This window comes from Acinonyx jubatus, chromosome F2 (assembly GCF_027475565.1).
Source record: "Acinonyx jubatus isolate Ajub_Pintada_27869175 chromosome F2, VMU_Ajub_asm_v1.0, whole genome shotgun sequence".
In the NCBI taxonomy this organism is placed as follows: Eukaryota; Metazoa; Chordata; class Mammalia; order Carnivora; family Felidae; genus Acinonyx; species Acinonyx jubatus.
Window position 1 is genome coordinate 73,296,118 of NC_069394.1, and position 21,942 is coordinate 73,318,059.

Genomic DNA, 21,942 nt, shown 5'->3' on the forward strand with positions numbered 1-21,942 from the left:
TCACGTAGAGAGCTTTATTCAGTACAAACCGATACCGGAAATGACTGACAGCGAGCAGTAAAGTTCACTGACAGCAATAGTGTCCAGAACGACCGAAATGCAAGACTTGGTCTTCATTATCTCAAACGTGAAGTATTTCATTCAGTTTCCGTCACACTTGGAAAAGGATCAGTTGGGTCCCAGAACCAAACCATAGGAAGAGAAGCTAAAATTAGTTAGTTATTCACACCCCAAGAAGGGTCCGTGGAGGGGCTTTCATTGTGCACGCATATTCTTTTTTAAGATAAGCTTTTTAAACAACAACATCACCAGAGCGGGGAGGGGGATGTTATCCATAGTCGCACCATCCAGAGACAAGCCCTGGTAACGTAACTTTTATATAGATCCTTCCAGGCTATTTTCCACGCACAGTCTTTTAAGATAGTCTTACGTTTTATCTAATTCTCTCATTTTTGCATGGTTTTGCCATTTATGAGAGCAAGCATTTGCTCTCTGTTTTTAAAGTCTTCAGAAACACCATTTCCTAAAAACACATACTGTCTCACTGTGAAGACATTTCACGGCCATTCACTTGCTGATCAAGATTTAGATTGCTTCTAAATCTTGACTGTTATAAATATCATTGGGATGCATGTTTGTGTGCACAAGCCTTTTACCAATTCATTTCATCAAAGTAATGTCTACTTGCATAAAATCTCTTCGTACGTATGCTAAACGGTTTTTCCATATTTTTCTCCCACCGGTAAATGGCGAAGAATTCATGTTTTATCAACCCTTGTCTAGTGTTTGGTATTACGTAAAAATGTTTTCTGTTGGAGAAAACTTATTTTTTAAATCTGCATTTCTTTGATTATTAGTGAGATTAAACAGTTTTCCAAGTTTATTAATCACTTATATTTCCACATGTATGAATTCCTTTTTTTTACCTGATTTGGCCGACTAATTATTCTTTGTGTTTTCCTTATTGACTTGTATATCATTACATTGATCTTTCAGCATATCTGTCAAGTTGACTTTTTTAGTTTCTTGGACTCTGTCATTCTTCATCATTTTATCTACCAAAGGTTTAAACCTTAACGTATTCAAAATTTTTAGACTCTTCTATTTTTCTCCAGGGTGACTTAAGAAATTTCTTTCCAATTTAGAGGGTGAATAAATACATATACATTGATATTTTCTTCTCCCTCTTTAGCGTTGCTTTTCCTTTTTATATTTAATTCCTTAATGAAACTGTAACAGTACCTTGGAAGTCCCAGATTGTCCAAAGCTTCATTTCAGGCTTGACACTGATTTCTCAAATAGCTATCCTCAAATATTTAAATGGATGCTTTGTGTGCAGAATGTGAATTGGAGAATTAAATTGGCTTTGCACGGCTCCAAGAGACAGAACTAGACCGATGGGTTAAAGCTATAGATTTTGGTTTTGTAAAAGATTGCACATTCTAAATGGTGATGTACCATTTATCTGACAACTGATGTGGCTTGTTCTCCAAACATCCAAGTGGATGCCAAGCGTAAAATACTGGCAACACCATTTAGGTGTGACAGGATGAACATCAACCATGGGTAAAACCACCTGAAATGAAATGGACCTTTCCTTGAGGTTAAATGAGCAATGACGATATGCATCAGCCCACAGCAGTCTTAATGTAGCCTATTGTCCAGGTATGATTATTTATAATGCCTTTTTTTTAACCTGTTAATACTCTTCCAATTTAGATAGCCCTGATTAAATAGTACTCTCTCCATGGAGGTATTCAGCTAAAGTGGGGTGCCTAATTTGGAGGGTGTGAAATAAGGAATTCTGACCTTTTATCAAAGAACTGTACTTATAGTTTCCCGGGTCCTATTGGCAGGTTCTTATGGCCCGTGGTGCCTCCAGCTGTGCCCACGTCCCTGAAGCTGTTCACATATCAGTAGCTAGAATTCTGGCCCTTTTACAACGGCTTTCTAAACTCAGTTACATCCATTTGTATCTCCTATTATGAATGATCAATGTTACTGGTTTCCCTAACCTTTTTTATTCTACGTAGAGAGGTTTAACAGGCATCAAGATTGATTATAAATGTGCTTGTTAATGTTTTCAATCCAATTCAAGCACGGAGTGAGGGTTTATTATATTTCTACAACAAATCTCATTATTAATTGATTGTTTCTTCGACCCAACATTCTTATTTTCCCTGTTAGCTTTTAATTAAAAGTCCATTTGAACCACAACAATAGCTTCATTAATATAATATTTCAAAAGCTCTATACTACATGATAAATGCGTCGTACGTCACTCTAGATGGCATCATTGTCCCATAACATGATGTTCTTTTATTACTTAGTACTTAAAAATTCAGGGAAAAGGGTGCCCGGGCGGCTCAGTTGGTTAAGCATCCAGCTCTTGATTTTGGCTCAGGACACGGTCTCACAGTTCCCGAGATTGAACCTCGCGTTGGGCTCTGCACTGATAGATTCTCTCTCTCCCTCTCTCTCTGCCCCCCTCCTGCTTGTGCTCTTTCTCTCAAAATAAGTAAATAAACATTTTTAAAGAAACAATTCGGGGGGGGGAAGATTCATGGAGCCCATTCATCATTCGTATTTAATCGTATCTTTACAGTTTCGGAAGAGTGTGCGTGGTTCGTAAAGTGGGATGATGAGCTCTCAGGAAAGGTTATTTGGGCCACTGTCAGGCCACACGGTGATTATAAGGCAATGGCCCTTGGACAAGACCAAGATACCAAGATGGCATAATGATAAATTATTTTATGTCAAGAAAATGATAAAATTAACTCTTACCTGCCTCCACCCCCCCCCTTTTTTTTTTTTGAGAGAGAGAGAGAGAGAAGAGAGAGAGCTAGCATGAGCAGGGAAGGGGCAGAGTAAAAGGGAGAGTAAATTATGGGCTCATGCCCAGCTCAGAGCCCGATGGGGGGCTCGATGTCTCAACTGAGAGATCATGATCTGCGCCAAAACCAAGAGTCAGACGCTTAACCGACTGAGCCACCCAGGCACCCGAACTATCACTTGCCTTCTGAAAGAAACTTTTCTCATTTGTGCTAGAAGAGTTTTTTGTTCACTCAAATGTAAGACAGGATTTAAATTCTTCAAGGATAAGAACATTTAGTTCAAACTACATGTTTGAAGACAATTCTCCTGTACTATATTTTGGTATCTATGAGAAAAGTAAGGCTTAATATATTTAGTCCAGTTACAAATCACAGGGTTATTAAGGATCATTTAGTTGACTCGTTGTGTAATCCCTTCTATAATATTGCCACCAGGTAACCATCTGGCTTCTGCTGGGATGCCTTGAATAGGGGTTTCCAATGTCTCCAAGCTATTGCACTGTTCAAGTTAGTTGCTGGAAGCTCACTTCTTCTGGAACAAAAACTTATCTTTATATAACTTCCTCCCCGCTGATCTTAATTACACTATAATCTAATAATATACACTACACATAATAGTAATACATATATATAATGTTCTTTAGTTGTGTAATTTCCTTCTCCCCTGACAGCTTTGACGTCTGCCTTTAAATCTTCATCCAGTCTGATGCCCAGACACAATTAAATAACCCAACCGTTCACAGTGAGAGATGCTCTGGAGATGCCCTACGAAATCGGTTATGTTCTGAAATAATGATTCTCATCTGGGGACCTGGGGTTTGGCTCTAGAGGAGAAAAGGATTTTCCCCCCAAGGGTCCCCTCCCCTTGAGATTCTACGATGCTTCCTGAGGGAAAAATGTCCTTTGTCCAGCCTGGGAATGACCGCTAAGTGAGTCTCCACAGCTGATGGATTTTTTGTGTCAAAAGATTTACTTAAAATGTATGCTGAAACTTGTTAGTAGACTCATCTGTTAAGATGTCCAGATTTGAACCCAGAGCTCCAGACATGGTTTGATCACTACAAAATACAATTAAGCTATCAGGTCTCATATGATTCTGTCCCTACCTGTAGTAATACAGCTCTCCCCAGTGTTTCCTCAGGCTTTACAAACCTGCAAATATTTCCGGTTTCTCATTAATAATAAACATACACGTGTTACTGACTTTTGATTTCTACCTTCTCATTCTACTACTTACTGCCTCTCCCACCTCTCAAATACACGCCGTGTATTTCTAGAAGGCTTACACACACACACACACCTCCAGTCCAGTGTAGCGCTGGCTCTTTTAAAGTGTATTTCATCATTTAATTCCCACAAGAATTCTTATGTGGGCAGTAGTCTTACTTTACAAAGCAAAAATTTTAACTTAGGGAGGTTAAGTCCTTTGCCATGTTTCCATGCCTCTCAAACGGTGCGTTACTGTGTAGTTGTGTAGATAAACACAAGGTGCTGTTGTGCAACAGGATAATAGGCAATACAATTATTTAGCACAAGGGCTTTAAATGATTTTGGCTTAAATCCCTAGCCCCATAGAGGACCGTTTCGAATCACTGGGATTTTATTACCTATATTCCCACAGAAATGCAGACCCTCTGTGTCTCACTCTGTGAGTTCAAGGCTGCAGTCATAATCCTCACAACTTTTCTTGGGGTTAAGGCCACTCATTAAAGCAGACTGAAGCTGTGCATTCAAGGCCAGTGAAGTCCAGAGTGGAAGTTAAAGTCCATGGATGCGGAGAATGCTTCGACTGAGGGAGCACGCGAGTTCCTTCACCTCCTTCCCACCTGCCTCTGACGTGCCCTCAAACTCCATCACCCCCATCTCACACCCCACTGAGCCCAGCCGCTCACCCACTTGGCCCCTAGGTCCTGTACTTTTGCACCAACTAGTTTGTTGCTGCTGCAGGTGACATGTGATGGCCACGGACATTTAGTGCCCAAGCTTCCATAATGAAAAGCAGGTCCAATCCTAATGCTAATGACAGGGGAAGCGCTCCAGTAGTTAAATCGCAGTGTGCTCCTCCCAGGCACGTTTAAAATCTCCCCCTCATACCCAAGCAGCTTATGACCAAGAATTCTGAAAAGTCAAAAAAAAAAAAAGTCCTAATTTTAGGAAATTAAAGTCACATACGGAATATGGACCAGTTTAATGACAACCCCCCCCCCCCCCCCGCCCCCGTCAGCAACTAAGAAACCAGGCTGGTCGTGAAGCAGACCAGGAACATCCTGAGTCCTTGTCCTTGAACTTCCATCTAAAAGCGTTTCTTTGACGGAAGCTGCTACTTCATGAAGAGATTCCTTCAGCCAGATGGGTTAATTTCACCTATTGGCCCAAATTTCTGAACATAGGTCCAAAACATTTCTTTCCCATTTCCAGCAAACTTATTTCTCTCCCTTTATTAATGCTTCATTTAATGCAGTTAAAAGAGCCTTATCCAGATACATGTTATAATAGCACTGACTTAAACTGTACTCTGCCTTCATTAAAAATAACCATCATCGTACAACACGCAACAACAGAATAAAACGACCAAAGCAGCCCCAGGTGAGCTCACAGAGTAGAGCAAAAGATTCGAACGTAAAACGTACTTCGCATAGTAGGAAAAAGTCCTCTATTGGCAATCAGGGAATTCATAGCTGAGAGATGCCGTGGGGATCATTTGAAAACTGGCAGACAAGTGAAAAGTGCTACTTGAAATACTGTCATTGGATTTAAGCCCCTCACTTAGAAACACACTTGGTATATGCATTTGGTCAATCAACCACTATCTGTAGAGTGTCAATCATGTGTCACTGAGAGAAGTGCCAGGTATTCATTTTGATTTAGGTTACCGAACCGTCTTTCTAATCCAGTCTCTTTTTGACAAAGACGAAAATAACTTTCTGCCGCACAATTAAAAACTTCACGATAAGCTCCAATAACAGGTCATCTAACGCATATTTACTTGCTTCTAGATTTCATGCGGCTGTGGAAATCCAATTAGGTATTACTCATCATTGAAACTTGGCCTTGCTTCCCACTCAGGTACTTCGGTTCCCGGGAAAACAGGTCAGAGGTTTATTTTCATTGTTTTCATTTGGGAGATTCCCGTGTCCCTTGCTTTCTGGTCAGATTGAAAGGACAGACAGAAGGAACTGAGAGAAAAATGTTAAGAATCTAAGACATCGGTCTCTTGTGTGACTGAGCTCAATTTATTTTAAGGAAAGCAAAGCAGAGGAGTACGAAAATAGATCAGTCTAACGTGTTCATTTGAAACGTTTGGCTTTGGAAGGGCAGTTAGGGAAGGAAGGGTCAGGAATCAAGGAACAGTTAAGGGCATGGCTCTGCTAAGAAGGGGGAGGGGGTGCGGGCCTATTGCTCCCCGGTGGGGGTGGGGGTGGCGGGGAGGTAGGTTTGCAGTCTCAGCCGTAACCTCTAGTAGTGTAGATGGTGAGGTGAACACTTTTCCCCACACCCATCTTCCTACCGGCTGGAGACTAGCCGCCCTCAGGGCTAAAAGTAGAAAAGGAGCCTGTTAATAATTCCGGGCTGGGAAGGGTGGGTGCTCTTTTAGTGCGGTAAAAATAAAAATAGCTGTGTTCCACCTTTCTTAACGGGAGACTACAAACAGATTTCCCTTGAAAATAAAAGACAAGCCAAGGATTCCCACTATCTCCACTCCTTTCTAATCATGTTGAAGGTACTTATCAACATAATTAGTCAATATGAAGTAGGTGTAGGCATAAGTAATGGAAAAGAAGAGACACAACTCTCTGTATTTGCAGAAAATGTAATTATTAAGTATACGTAAAGCCTAAAAAATCATGGGAAAAGAACTACAAAAATAAGAGAATTCAATGAGCATAGAAAAATATTAGTCTTTATTAATACATAAGATAATTTTCTAACAAAATGGAAGCAGAGACCTCATTTACAGTAGTAAAAATAATTGTAGTAATAGTAACAGAATACCTAGGCATAACTTAACAGGACGTGTCTAATACCTATATGAGGGAATTCTAAAAGAATACTGAAAGACAAAAAAATGACACAGGCAAATGAAATGATGCATACCATACCTTATTTGAGATAGAAAAGCTCGATGTTATAAGTACGTCAATTCTTTCTACATTAATTTATAAAGTTAATGCACTCACTACAAAAATATCCTTATATTTGTATAAAATATCCTTTATATTTTATACCCTTATAAGGCAGGGTAAGTGGATTATAACAAGCAAAAAAAGCCAAAAAAAGAAATCTTGAAAAGCAGAGAAATGAGAGGTGGTCAGGAAGTTAGCCATGTCTAGAAATTACTCCAGAGCATTAAAGACACTATCCAAAAATATTACAATATCACAATATCCAAAAACATTACATTAAAGCATGTGAAAAGAATATGGTTACAGCTCTGTAGTATTAGAAGGTGAATAGATAGATAGATAGACAAATTAATAATAAATCTAGAAATAGATTCAGTGGCACATGGGAATTTAGCATACGACAAATGGAGAAAAGATGGGCTTTTTAGTAAATGTTGGAGCAACTGAATACGCATGTTTAAAAAATAAAATTGAATCCATTGCACCGCAGATCAAGATAAATTAAAATATACCAGATATTTAAATGTTAAAATACATACAGACTGTACAGATACCAAGAGAAAACATGACTAATTGCTTTATAAACTGGTAGAGTATAAAACTTTTGTAACCATGACCCCAAACTCTATACTAACAAGTGAAAAGATCGGTAAATATGATCACATGAAAATAAAAATTTGTGTATTGCAAAAATCCATCATAGGCAAAGTAAAAATGAAAACAAATGAAAAACTGGGGGAAATATCCGCAACTTACATTATGGGCAAAGGCTAAATATCCCAAATAAGTAAAGAGCTCCTAAAAGTTGACAAGAAAATGATCAACAACCTGGTAGGGAAGAAAATGAGTAAATGTTACAGAGTTTATGGAGAAAAAAACGCAAACAACTTTAAGCACATACAAAGCTTTTCAATATCCCTCCAAACATAAAATGAAAGTGAAAATTTTATTTGCAAAATCAAACGTCACGTGGATACAATTTTTCACTTATCCAAGTGGCCAGACAAAAGTTTGCCCACAGGCTCTGTTGTCAAAATTTGGGGGAAACGGACTCTTATGGCCTTTGGTGGTTAGAATGCAAGATGGCTCGATGCAGTCGAGAAGAATTCAGCCGTCTCCTGCCAAACTGTGCATGCACTGACCCTCTGACCCAACAATTCCAATTCTAGAAATCTGCCTTAAAGGTACTTGGACAAAGGAGAAGCACCGAGAAGGCAGAGTAGTGGGAGGACCCTAGGCTTGCCTTGTCCCTGGAACACAGCTAGGTAAACACCAAATCATTCCGAACACCCAAGAAGACCATCTAAGGCCCGACCAAGCAAGCTGCACAACTAGAGGGAGAGAAGGGGCCACATCATGGCAGGTAAGAGGTGCAGGGATGTGATTTGGGGGAGAAACTGGTCACAGGTGCTGTGGAGAGGAGGAGGGAGACCAGGCCACCTAGGGAGGGAGGGAGGGAGAGAGAGAGAGAGGTTGGAGCACACAGGGGATCACACAAGGAAAACACTTTCCAAAGCCATTGACTGGGAAAACGAGAGGGGCAGATGATCGTGAGTTTTACAGCCAGCTCAGAGACTGAAGTTTCGGAGCAGCGCTCCTGTGGAGAAGGAGCTAGAAGCAGACAGCGTGATCTGAGGATCCCCTGGGACGCACCGGGACAGCTGGTTCCCCCTTCTTGGAGTGCATCTGGGAGTGGTGGCATTGCCTCTCCGGGGACAAAAGAGCGAGCAGGCGCCACTACAGTCCCCTGCCCCTCGGCGTAGGCAGAGAGACACCTGCTGAGGACGGCCAGCCTCGTCCTCGTCGTCGTCGCTGGCTCTTTGCTGTGCTTTACTCTGAACTCCGCACCCCTGCGCTTTGGCGTGGCTCCACTTCTGGGACAAACTTGCCCCGCTCCCGCTGCCGCAAGACCTTCCCCCAGAGAACCAGTGTGGGTCTGCGCCACGCCAGGCCCTTAAAGTTTGAAGTTTTAAAACTCAGCCAGCCTGCCTAGGCCAGAACACAGGTGCACAGCACTGCTGGAGGGGGGAGGGGGGAGGGGCGGAGGGAGGGGTGCAGGGGGGGCAGGAGGGGGACTGGGCAGATGGCCTCCACCCGGACAAGGTGAGGGAAGGGATCTGACAGACGTCTGGGACACGCTAAGGGAGATCGTTTGCTCTTCTGGGAGGGCTTTCCAGACAGCAGCAGGTGCGAACGCCCCTCTCTGGGGCTAAGGGAGGGGGCTGGCGCTATGTCTCTCCCCTGCCCCTCAGCATAAACTGCAAGCAGCACAACACCAACAGTGGGGACCTACACGGCTCACGCCAAGCCCTTCCCTCCGGCACTCTGCAGGTGCTGCTTTTGGGGGCCAAGTGTGCCTGAGAAGCAGCATAGCGGGCCCATCTCCCAGATCGGCACAACAGCCCCCCCACGCGCCCCCAGCCCCACACACCATGCCCACCGACCATAGAGTGCTGCAAAGCTTCAGCTTCAGTGGAAATAGCAGCAGGTCTCTTAACGAGCGGACCAGAGCACCTACAGTTAACACTTATCACACTGTGGCCAAGCTCCAAACACCCGCTGCTGTAGATAAGAAGAAACTCTTCAGAGGACCGACCCAAGGGAAAGAGCGGCCACAACACAGCGGCAGAGTGAACGCAGGACACATCGGGGACACTTCCTGAAGCACCAGGCCCTGGACGGTATATGACCTCTTCTTTATAAAGCCATTACTCTCAGGAGCAGGGAACGTAACGGGCTCTCCTAACACAGAGAAGAAAACGGAGATGGAGACAAAGCACCAATATGAAGGAGTTCATCCCCAAAGAAAGAATAAGAAAAGGTTGCAGCCAGGGAGCTAATCAAAACAGATATAAGTAACATGGGGGGTGGGGGGGTCCAGAACTTATGTTGTTTTTTATGTTTTACTTTTCTAAGAGACGGAGAGAGATCATGAGTCAGGGAGAGGGGTAGAGGGAGAGAGAGAGAGAGAGAGACAGAGAGAGAGAGAATCTTAAGCACACTCCACGTTCAGTATGGAGCCCAACCTGGGGCTCGATCCCACCACCCTGGGATCATGACCTCGGTCAAAAATCGAGAGTCAGATGCTCAACTGACTGAGCCACCCAGGCGCCCCTGATCCGCAACTTAAAGCAACAGTCATAAGGATACTAGCTGGGCTTGAGTAACGCAAGGGTGTCCCTCACTGCAGAGGTAAAAGACCTAAAAATTAGGCCTAAATGAAAAATGCTACAACCGAGATACAAGACTGACTGGATGTAATGACCACAAGGAGGGAAGAAGCAGAAATCTGAAGAAGTGCTATAAAAGATAAAATCATGGAAAATAATGAAGCAGAAACGAAGAGAGAAAGAAAATATCAGATCATTAGTGTAGGCTTACGGACTCAGTGACTCCATAAAACGTAATAACATTCATATCATAGGAGTCCCAGAGGAAGAAAAGGAGAGGAAAAAGGGAGCAGAAGGTTTATATGAAGAAATTATAGCGGAAAACTTCTCTACTCTGGGGAAGAAAACATCCATCAAAATCCAGGAGGCAAAGAGAGCTACCATCAAAATCAACAAAAGCAAACACCAAGACATATCATAGTAAAATTTGCAAACTACAGAGATAAGGAGACAGTAAGGGAAAAGGAATCCCTAGCCTACAAAGGAAAACAAATAAAATTAGCAGATCTCTCCACAGCAACTTGGCAGGCCAGAAGGGAGTGGCATGCTATATTCAGTGTGCAGCCAAGAACATTATCCAGCAAGGCTGGTCATTCAGAATAGGAGGAGAAATAAAGAGTCTCCCAGACAAACAAAAACTAAAGGAGTTCATGACCACTAAACAGCCCTGCAAGAACTATTAAAAGGGACTTTTTGAGTGTAAAAAAGGACCAAAAGCAGCAAAAACTAGACAGGAACAGAGAAAATCTCTAGAAACAATGACAAAACAAGTAACAAAATGACACTAAATTCATAATTATTAATAATTACTCTGAATGTAAATGGACTAAATGATCCAATCGGAAAACATAGGGTATCAGAATGGATAAAAAAAATAAACAACAAAAAAACAAGACCCACCTACATGCTGCCTACAAGAGACTCATTTTAGACCTAAAAACACCCGCAGATTGAAAGTAAGGGCATAGAGAACCATCTATCATGATAATAGACATCAAAAGAAAGCTGGAGCAGCCATACTTATAAAGACAAACTAGATTTTATAAATTTTTTTTTCAATGTTTATTTATTTTGGGGACAGAGAGAGACAGAGCATGAACGGGGGAGGGGCAGAGAGAGAGGGAGACACAGAATCGGAAACAGGCTCCAGGCTCTGAGCCATCAGCCCAGAGCCCGACGCGGGGCTCGAACTCACGGACCGCGAGATCGTGACCTGGCTGAAGTCGGACGCTTAACTGACTGCGCCACCCAGGCGCCCCAAGACAAACTAGATTTTAAACCAGACTGTAACAAGAGATGATGAAGGGCACTATATCATCATAAAGGGGTCTACCCAACAAGAAGATCTAATAATTATAAATATTTATGTGCCCAACATGAAAGCACCCAAATACATCAAACAATTAATAACAAACAGAAAGGAACTCATGAATACGTTAATAGTAGGGGACTCTAACACCCCACTTAGATCAATGGACAGATCATCTAAGCAGAAAATCGACAAGGAAACAACGTCTTTGAATGACACATTGGACCAGATGGACTTAACAGGTATATTCAGAATATTTCATCCTAAAGCTGTAGAATATACATTCTTTTCAAGTGCACATGGGACGTTCTCCATTCTCCATGTGAAAAGATCACATGTGAGGTCACAAATCAGACTTTGACAAGTACAGAAAGACTGAGATCATATCATGCATATTTTCCCACCACAACGCTATGAAACTTGAAGTCAACCATAAGAAAAAATGTGGAAAGACATGGAGGTTAAAGAACATCCTACTAAAGAATGAATGGGTCATCCAGGAAATTAAAGAAGAAATTAAAAATGACATGGAAATAACACTAGAACAGATCAATGAAACCAGGAGCTGGTTCTTTGAATGAATTAATAAAATTGATAACCCCCTAGCCAGACTTATCAAAAAGAAAAGAGAAAGGACCCAAATAAATAAAATCATGAATGAAAGAGGAGAGAAGACAGCCAACACCACAGGAATACAAATAATTATAAAAGAATATTATGAAAAATTCGTTACCAGTAAATTGGGCAATCTGGAAGAAATGGATAAATTCCTAAGAACATATAAACCACCAAAACTGAAACAGGAAGAAATAGAAAACTTGAACAAATCAATAACCAGCAAAAAAATGGAATCAAAAATCTCCCAACAAACAAAAGTTCAGGGCCAGATGGCTCCCCAGGGGAATTTACCAAACACTTAAAGGAGAGATAATACCTATACTTCTCAAGCTGTACCAAAAAATAGAAATGGAAAGAAAACTTCCAAACTCATTCCACAAAACCAGCATTACCTTCATTCCAAAAAACACACAAAAACCTCACTAAAACAGAGAATCACAGGCCAATATCCCTGATGAACACGGATGCAAAATTTCTCAACAAAATTCTAGCAAATTGAATCCAACAGTACATTAAAAGAATATTTCAGCATGGTCAAGTGGGATTTATACCTGGGTTGCAGGGCTGGTTCAGTATTCACAAATCAACCAATGTGATACCCCACGTTAATAAAAGAAAGGATAGGAACCATACGATCCTCTCAATAGATGCAGAAAATGCATTTGACAAAGTACAGCATCCTTTCTTGATAAGAACCCCCAAGAAAGTAGGGAGAGAGGGAACATACCTCAGCATCACAAAGGCCATATACAAAAGACTCAGAGCTAATATCATCCTCAATGGGGAAAAACTGAGAGCTTTCCTCTATGGTCAGGAGCAAGACAGGGATGTCCAGTCTCACCATTGTTATTTAACATAATTCAGGAAATCCTAGTCTCAGCCATCAGACAATAAAAAGAAATAAATGGCATCCAAATCAGCAAGGAAAAAGTCAAACTTTCACTATTTGCAGATGACATGATACTCTCTGTAGAAAACCTGAAAGACTCCACCAAAAAATTGCTAGAACTGATATGTGAATTAAGTAAGATATACAGGATATAAAATCACTATACAGAAATCTGTTGCATGTCTACACATCCATAATGAAGCAGCAGAAAGAGAAATTAAGGAATCGATCCCATTTACAACTGCACCAAAAACCATAAGATACCCTTGAATAAGCCTAACCAAAAAGGTAAAAGATCTGTACTCTGAAAACTATAGAACACTAATGAAAGAAATTGAAGGTGACACAAAGAAATGGAAAAACATTCCATGCTCATGAATCAGAAGAACAAATCTTGTTAAAATGTCGATACTACCCAAAGCAATCTGCACATTTAACGCAATCCCTATCAAAATACCACCCGCATTTTTCACAGAGCTAGAACAAACAATCCTAAAATTTGTCTGGAATCGCAAAAGACCTCAAATAACCAAAGCGATCTGGAAAAAGAAAAAGCTGGAGGCATCACGATTCTGGACTCCAAGTTATATTACAAAGCTGTGGTTATCAAGATAGTATCACAAAAACAGGCACATAGATCAATGGAACAGAATAGAAAACCCAGAAAGGGACCAACAACTGTATGGTCAACTAATCTTTGACAAAGCAGGAAAGAATATCCAGCGGTAAAAAAGACAGTCTCTTCAACACACTGTGTGGGAAAACCAGACAGCAACGTGCAGAAAGTTAAACTAGACCACTTTCCTACACCACGTGTAAAAGTAAATTCAAAATGGGTAAAAGACCTAAATGTGAGGCGGGAAACCATCAAAATCCTAGAGGAGAACATAGGTGGCAACCTCTTTGATCTTGGTGGCAGCAACTTCTTACTAGACATGTCTCCGGAGGCAAGGGAAACAAAAGCAAACATGAACCATTGGGACTTCGTCAGGATAGAAAGCTTCTGCATGGCAAAGGAACCGATCAACATAACCAAAAGGTTACCTTCAGAATGGCAGAAGATGTTTGCAAATGACACATCTGATAAAGGATTAGTATCCAAAATCTATAAAGAACTTGTCAAACTCAACACCCAAGAAACAAATAATCCAGTTAAGAAATGGGACAGAAGACATGAATACACATTTTTTCCAGAGAAGACATCCAGATGGCTAACAGACAAATGAAGAGATACTCAACACCACTCATCATTGGGGAAATACAAATCAAAGCCCTGATGAGATACCACCTCACACCTGACAGAATGGCTAAAATGAACAACACAGGAAACAATAAATGTTGGCAAGGATGTGGAGAAAGGGGAACCCTCTTACACTGTTGGTGGGAATGCAAACTGGCGCAGCCACTCAGGAGAACAGTATGGAGGTTCCTCAAAAAGTTAAAAATAGACCTGTCCTAGGATCCAGCAATTGCACTGTTAGTATTTACCCAAAAGGTACAAAAATACTGATTCAAAGGGACACGTGCACCCCAGCATTATCAACGGCAGCCAAATTATGGAAAGAGCCCAAATGTCCGTTCACTGATGAATGGATCAAGAAGTGATGAATGGTATACAACAGAATATGACTCAGCCATTAAAAAGATGAAATCTTGCCATTTACAATGATGTGTCTTAACAATAGAGAACAAACTGAGGGGTGCTGGAGGGGAGATGGGTGGGGGGATGGGCTAGATGGGTGATGAGCATGAAGGAGGGCACCTGTTGTGATGAGCACTGAGTGTTGTAGGTAAGTGATGAATCGCTAAATTCTATTCCTGAAACGAATACTGCAGTATATGTTAACTAAATGGCATTTAATAAACTCTTGCCACGAACAAAAGATACTTGTACCAAAATATGAGAAGATACAGGTACTACATTTTTTGTTGTTATGGTTAGAAGACTATTTGTAAAATACCGGGAACAATCCCAATATCCATCCTGAGAGAATTGCGCAAAGACATGGTATGTTAACCCAATAGAGCGCCGTCGAATAGTCACAGGATGAAGTATTCGTCAAGGGTACGAGGAAGACTGCTATGGGCTAGTCTCCAACATGCACTGCTGAATGGAAAGGCAAGTTGCACTGCAGTGTGGAGGGTGTGTTTCTTTATATCTAAGAAATGGAATACCTTCTGAACTGGGCTTTCTTTTATATTTTTTAAGTTTATTCATTTATTTTAAAAAATTTTTTTAATGTTTATTATTTATTTTTGAGAGAGAGAGACAGAGCGTGAGCAGGGGAGGGGGCAGAGAGAGAGGGAGACACAGAATCGGAAGCAGGCTCCAGGCTCCGAGCTGTCAGCACGGAGCTGGACGTGGGCCTCGAACTCACGAACCGCAGGATCATGACCTGAGCCAAAGTCGGAAGCTTAACCGACTGAGCCACCCAGGTGCCCCGAGTTTATTTATTTATTTTGAGAGAGGGATAGAGAGCAGAGAAGGGGCAGAGAGAGACGAGAGACGGAGAGAGAGAATCCCAAGAATCCCGCCATGTCAGCGGAGAGTCTCAGGCTGGATCTCAGGACTGTGAGATCATGACCCGCACTAAAATCAAGAGTTGGATGCTTACCCAACTGAGCCACCCAGGAGCCCGTCTGGCTTGTGTTTTTGAAAAATCAATTTTTAAAAGCTAATAAAAATTGTTCCTCGTTTGGAAGGATAGAAAGGAGTTATTGAATCAAAGGTGCAACTTAGGCTTCCTACGCCGTCCCTCGTTTGGAGTTTTTGACTTTGGAACAATGTAAATGTAAATTAAAAACTTAAATTGAAATGAGGGGGGGAAAATCCCTAAAAATTGAAAACAAAAATAAATGATCTTAACTGTATATCAAATTAGTGGCTTAAGGACACAGGGAAAAATTACATAATCTGACTTTAAAACACAGTGTTTGACTAATACAGTTGTAGTGGGACATATTCTAAGAACAATGAAAATAAAACTGCAAAGAAATCCTAAACTGTGTTCATTATTCCCACTGTTAGTAGTAAGAAAGCATCCAGGCTCCTTTCTTTCCACCAGGCTTAAGGTGTTGGCTTTTATTTTGGCCTGGAGCCAAAATAAGTGTCCTTGGCTGGACCTGGGATATATGGCCACACTCTGGCTTTAAGGACGCTGAAGACAATAAAGAGCAATATTCTCACAATTGTTTCAACGAACCATTACATGGGGCTAGGCATTCATCTGTTCTTTCCCACACACAAAAAAATGAGGGTCTCTTAGCAAGGAAGAAGGAGAGAATGCACTGGAGAGAAGTAATTTAAAGCACTGGCCACAGAGGGTAAGAGTAAGGGGAAGACCTCAGATGAATGCTTTCTGAGGGCATGGAGGAGGCCATTTTGGGGGGTACCACAAGGGGAAAACAAATTTGTAGAGCATTCATGGGCCAGTTGACCAAACGACAGATTTGACTGCTAATCTCTCTTTTTTTTTTTTAATGTTTATTTAATTTTGAGAAAGCGGGGGGAGGGGCAGAGAGAGAGAGAGAGAATCCCAAGCAGGCTCTGAGCTATCAGTACAGAGCCCCACACGGGGCTCGATCCCAGGAACTGTGAGATCATGACCTGAGCAGAAATCAAGATTCCGATGCTTAACTGACTAAGCCACCCAGGCGCCCCAAATTGCTACCACTCTTATGAGCTGGATTATTTTTCTCTCTCTTAAGCATTCTCTGAAGCTTCTTGAGTGTCCTCTGCGTGTGTATATGTGTGCATGCGTGCATATGTGTGTGTCCAACTGACAAGAGAGGTTAAGTATCTTGACTAAGAGCATACAGCTAGTAAGTGGAAGAATCTGGAATCGCACTCACACAGCGACGGAGACAGGCTCTTAATTACTCCTCTAGAGACTGGTTTTACTGGATCCAAGATAAGGGCCATAACACCTGGGATTCATTTTGTAACAGCAACTAACATCTAACAGCCAAGCGCTGTGCTAAGTGCTTTATATAGATGATCTCTCTTAATCCTAGAGAAAACTCAACTATTACCTCGTGATTCCAGACGGGAACATTGAGATTCCGATAGCCTGAATAATTTGTCCAACTTCTTAGCTTTACTAAGCAACAGAGCTGGATGGAATGTATGCCTAAATTCTCTCTGCCCCCCCGTCTCCTCTTACCTGCCTTGGGAAATTGTCTCTTCTTGGAAAGAAGTGTTTTTTTTGTTTTTTTTTTAAAAGCCTTATTTCTGAGACATCCTTTTCAGATATTAAATTTACATTGGGTGAGTGCAGGGTTGTTTGGTTGGTTTTTTTTTTTTTTTTTTTGCCTCACTAAGCGCACAAAGAGTTTAATAAAATATTTTAAAATATAAATTCCTTTTAGTAGGTAACATGCAGGTTAAAGGAAACCTTCTTAAAGAAATATGAATATTGAGGGTTAAGAATTCTGAATCCCAGAATTGGTAGTCTAGATCACGATGCACTTAAGCAAGAAGTCAAGAACTTGTATTTCAAGGAAAACGACCTATTGTTGGCACAAGCGAGAAGGTATACTAGCTGCAGGACAGGGGCCAAGACGGAGGCCAAGAAGTCTACAGGGCATGTTAGGATCTGAGAGTCTGAAGTGGGAGACCATAGAACTTTCCAAGGTCAGCTGTTGTAGTAGCCAAGAAGATACATGGGAGTAGCTTCCCCTACTGAAAACAAGAAGACTTTTCTGCAAAAAGCAACTTTGGTCGCCTAGTTTGACAGTCACATGCTATCCCACAATGTGTTTTCTTTTTTTAAAGCACTGCCTGGACTTAAACCAGCTTCACTTTTGGCAGTAGTGAGTCTAAAGAAATACAGCTGATCCTTAAATAATACATGTTGAAACTTGCACGGGTTATACCCAGATTTTTGTACAGTGTAGTACAGTTCAAGAAATGTGTTTTCTCTTCCTTCTGATTCTCTTAATAACATTTTCTTTCCTTTAGCTTACTTTATTGTAAGAATACAGTATATACTACATATGATACATAAAATATGTGTTGATCAATTGTTTCTGTTCTTGGCAAAGCAACTGGTCAGCAGTAGGCTATTAGTTAAGTTTGTGGGGGGGGGAGTCAAAAGGTATACTCAGGTTTTTGACTCTACAAGATGTTGGTGCCCCTGACCTGCTCATTGTTCAAAGGTCAATTGTAATTCTCTGGCTTCAGGAGATCCTGATCTCGGGGCTCCATTTCATTAGCATCATCTTCTGAGGACTGTCCTGTCCACACAAAGCTACCGACAGCTACTAACTAATGTTACCAGAAGCGAATGTTCCAGAGCAAATATGTCATCAAGATAATGTCCCTATATTAAGAATAAACACATTTTATAAATAGGTAAAGCCACCTGAAAGTTTTTAAAAGTTTATTTATGAGAAATGCATAAATATCCCAACAAGTATGAAGGGAAGCCTCACTAATGTCCAGTCAGGAGGCTGGAAGGTGGAGCCCTACCACTCAATGTCAGTTACAGGAAGAACTGTCAATTGCAGACTCCAACAGAAGAATGGTCAACAAGAAAGAATCTTCAATAACAGGTCCCAACAGAAAAAGATACACATTGCATCTTTTATAAGAAATCAACTACCCCTGCAATTCAGTCAATGAGCAACAGTCATCACCCTGAACTCTTGCTTTTTTGCAGTGGACTTTTATTCAAAACAGCCCCTCCCAACTTCCTCCTTCTCCATAAACGAACCTTCTTCTTTGTTGGTTGGACTTGCCTGTGGTTTTGCTGTAGCTTCCATGTCTTGAATTGTAATTCTCTGCTAGTCCTGAATAAACCCGTTTTTCTGAATAATTGGCTGTTTTATTTATTTTTTATTTTTTTAATGTTTATTTAATTTTGAGAGAGAAAGAGAGAGAGAGAGAGAGAGAGTGAGCGTGAGCAGGGGAGGGGCAGAGAGAGAGGGAGACACAGAATCCGAAGCAGGCTCCAGGCTCTGAGCTGTCAGCACAGAGCCTGATTCGGGGCTCGAACTTGTGAACCGTGAGATGGTGACCTGAGCCGAAGTTGGATTCTTAACCTACTGAGCCACCCAGGCGCCCTTGGCTGTTTTACTTTTAAAGTTAACAAGTAAAAGGTGCACGTTCCTCAGCCATGAGGAAGACAAAACCATTCTCCACATAGATTATGTGCTCATCAGGTGTCTTATGTTAAGCATGATTATCCTCCCATCGTTTTAATTTTGTGTTTATTAATCTTATGGTTAGTATTGCAGGCTCTAGAAAAAAAAAGAAAAAGGCCCTGAACTTTATGCATTATTTAAGAATTCAAAGGTTTTCTTAATTTTTCTTTATTTATTTTTAAGTTTATTTATTTATTTTGAGAAAAAGAGAAAGTCAGCAGAGGAGGGGTAGAGAGAGGGGGTGAGAGAAAATCCCAAGAAGCCTCCGCACGGTCAGCACAGAGCCTGATGCGGGGCTCAAACCCACAAACTGTGAGATCACGACTTGAGCTGACACCAAGAGTCGGTCGGATGTTTAAGCCACTAAGCCACCCACCCAGACCTGGCACCCTCACCTGGCCTTTTTCTTGCTTTACCACTTCGTCTCACAGCCCTGGGATGTCATGTCTCTTTCATGGAGTTCTGGTTTTGGAGATCGACACTTAGTAAGCCTCTCACAATATCTTCCAATATTGAGGTGAATGAAATATTTAGATTCCTCAAAGTGTTACCGAGAGTTAGATGGAAAAGGAACGAAGCCCTGGTCCTTTCCGCTGCCACAGTAAAGACTTCCAGGACAGGGAAAGGAAAGTACAGCTGAGCAACGTGTTATTAAAAGGACACTCCAAGGGAGGAGCAGGCCAAGTGAGGAGAGACAAAGGCCCTAGAAACTCTAGGGTGTGGGCTTCTATCAGTTTGCTTTTCCCCTGGCTTCTAGGGTTGCAACATTTGAGTGACAGCCCTGGATTATATAATAATTAGCCAACAGTCCATGTCCTTTCCCAAGATGTATTTAAAATACCTGCATGGGGTAGGAAATCGCAACATTTTGTCTATTCTAGGGACATAGGTCAGGTCAGGTCTGCATGAGCACAACAAGCATATCAAACTTAACTCTCCCTGGGCCGGGATGTTGTGCCCACAGACCCGCTGCCAGATGGGTGCAACGGGTGGTCCCCGGGCGGTCCTGGGTTGGGGCTGTCCATCCTCCTGTCGCTCATGCCCAGCTTCCCGCCTAACGAAAGCGGCTGTACGTCGAAAAATTGCAAAACCAGGTGCACAAAGTCGTAACTGACTTTGGTAAAGGTTACAGTTAGATCCTGCCGTCTTCAGTTACGACCCCGTTCAAGCAGCTTGCTGGGAAGTGCAGGTCACCCCACCCCCACCGTCCGAACCTAGAGCATTCCCACGAAACCTTTCGTAAGCCAAAATAGCCATAAAGGGAAGAAGCAGTTGTCATTAACTTCCATGGAAAATTCTTTGAGTGCTCCCAGACGCAAAACAATAAGCCCTCTTAGGCTTTTCTGATACCTTAGGACACATCTTGCTAACAGATGAACAAAAGAAATCGAGATAAAGCACCGATGCTCATAGACACAGTCCAGAGCTCTGGCGGCTGGGCTCTGAGATGCCGCGTGTGGTTCCTGGGGAAGGAGCTTGGCGGAGCCAGTCTCCCTGCTCGGGTGCACGCTGCCTCCACAAAGGCCCAACAGGTGCCAAACGATGCCAAAGACTCATCTCGCTTTTCACCTTTTTTTTTCTTTTTTTTTTTTTCCATAAAAACAAAAGCCCTCTTTGGATTTCCTTGGTTAGCGAAAACAGGTAATGATGTCGTAAATCTTTGGAAAAGTGGGGGCACACCCACCATGAGACTCAACCCGTTAGCTGGACCCACAGGCGTGAGGCAACCTCTCTCCTTCTTACCCATGTCATGTCGAGTTCCCATTCTCTCTCTCCCCCAGTTTTGCTTTTCTTTCCATTGTCCCTGCGATCTGTATAAATGTAAGGAAAACGTGGTGTGCGTGTAAGCCGACATGTTTGAAATACACCCCCGGCAACCGTCTCCTTGGTATGTGGGCAACCAAGAAAATGCAGGTCGAAGGAAGCAACGTCTTGCATTGGGGTCAAGCTTTCTTACCCCCAGACCTTTCAGGCTGGCCTCGGACCCAGACAGCTACAGGGAGGAGGGAGAGGCTCACGTGGCCTTCATTCTCTGACCACTCTCCCGATGAACAGCGAAAAACAAGCTGTGGTGCACAGAAGACTTCATATGGTGATGTCCTGATCTGGCACTCCCGCCCTCTGGACGGCGCGGAAGCCCGAATTCTGGCTTTTTCTCTCCTGGGGCGCTTTTGTGAGTTCTCCGAAGCCTTCTCTCCCCACTCTCCTGCTGGACACCAAGTTCATTTCCCTGGGTATTCCCTGCTGTGGGTGACGTGCTCTCCAGCCCGCCTTGGAAGCTGCGTCTGCCCGAGGCCTCCCCGTCACAGTCACCTTGGTGTGGCCAGCGGGGCGGTCCTCACAGCCAGGATCACCTCAAGAGAGCCCTGGCCTGGCTACTTTCTGGGCAGCTACTTTGTCTAGGACAGAAAACCCAAGTCTTTGTCTTGCCAGACTCTCTGAGCCCAGGCCGCTCCATGCAGGAAAATCTCTTAACCTTAAAACCTGGGGCACGTGGATTTTTTTTTTTTTTCCTCTAAACACTTCCCTCCAAACCCCTGTCATTCTGAGCCAGAGATGGGAGGTGGTCAAGATGAGCACCGCATTCAGCAACTAGCTTTAAATGGATCCTCACGCATCTTTCTCCTCCTATCATGCTCCTGGTCTACGTGATGGTGAAAGGGAGGCATTGACCCGGATCCCGACAGTAGTTCTGGAAAGACGAGCTGGCGAGCGCCTCTCTTGAGGACGTATATAGTCTCTTCGCTGCTCTCGGCGTTTGAATTTCGGTGAAAACTGCAAGACAGTGAAAAAACTTACATCTAGCATCCTGTTGCATAGGCTTGAGGCAATTGGGCACCTCCCTCCCTTCCCC

The 21,942-nt window shown here is 42.4% G+C and overlaps 1 long non-coding RNA gene across 1 annotated transcript in view; it reads right to left on the minus strand.

Annotated features, from left to right (window-relative positions):
* Positions 1 to 21,922, minus strand: part of LOC113594741 (uncharacterized) — a 40,408-nt gene extending 18,486 nt beyond the window's left edge. Inside the window, exon 1 of the long non-coding RNA XR_008292860.1 lies at positions 21,703 to 21,922. This is a non-coding gene — a long non-coding RNA (uncharacterized LOC113594741). The remainder of the gene's footprint in view (positions 1 to 21,702) is intronic.
* Positions 21,923 to 21,942: the final 20 nt, after the last annotated feature.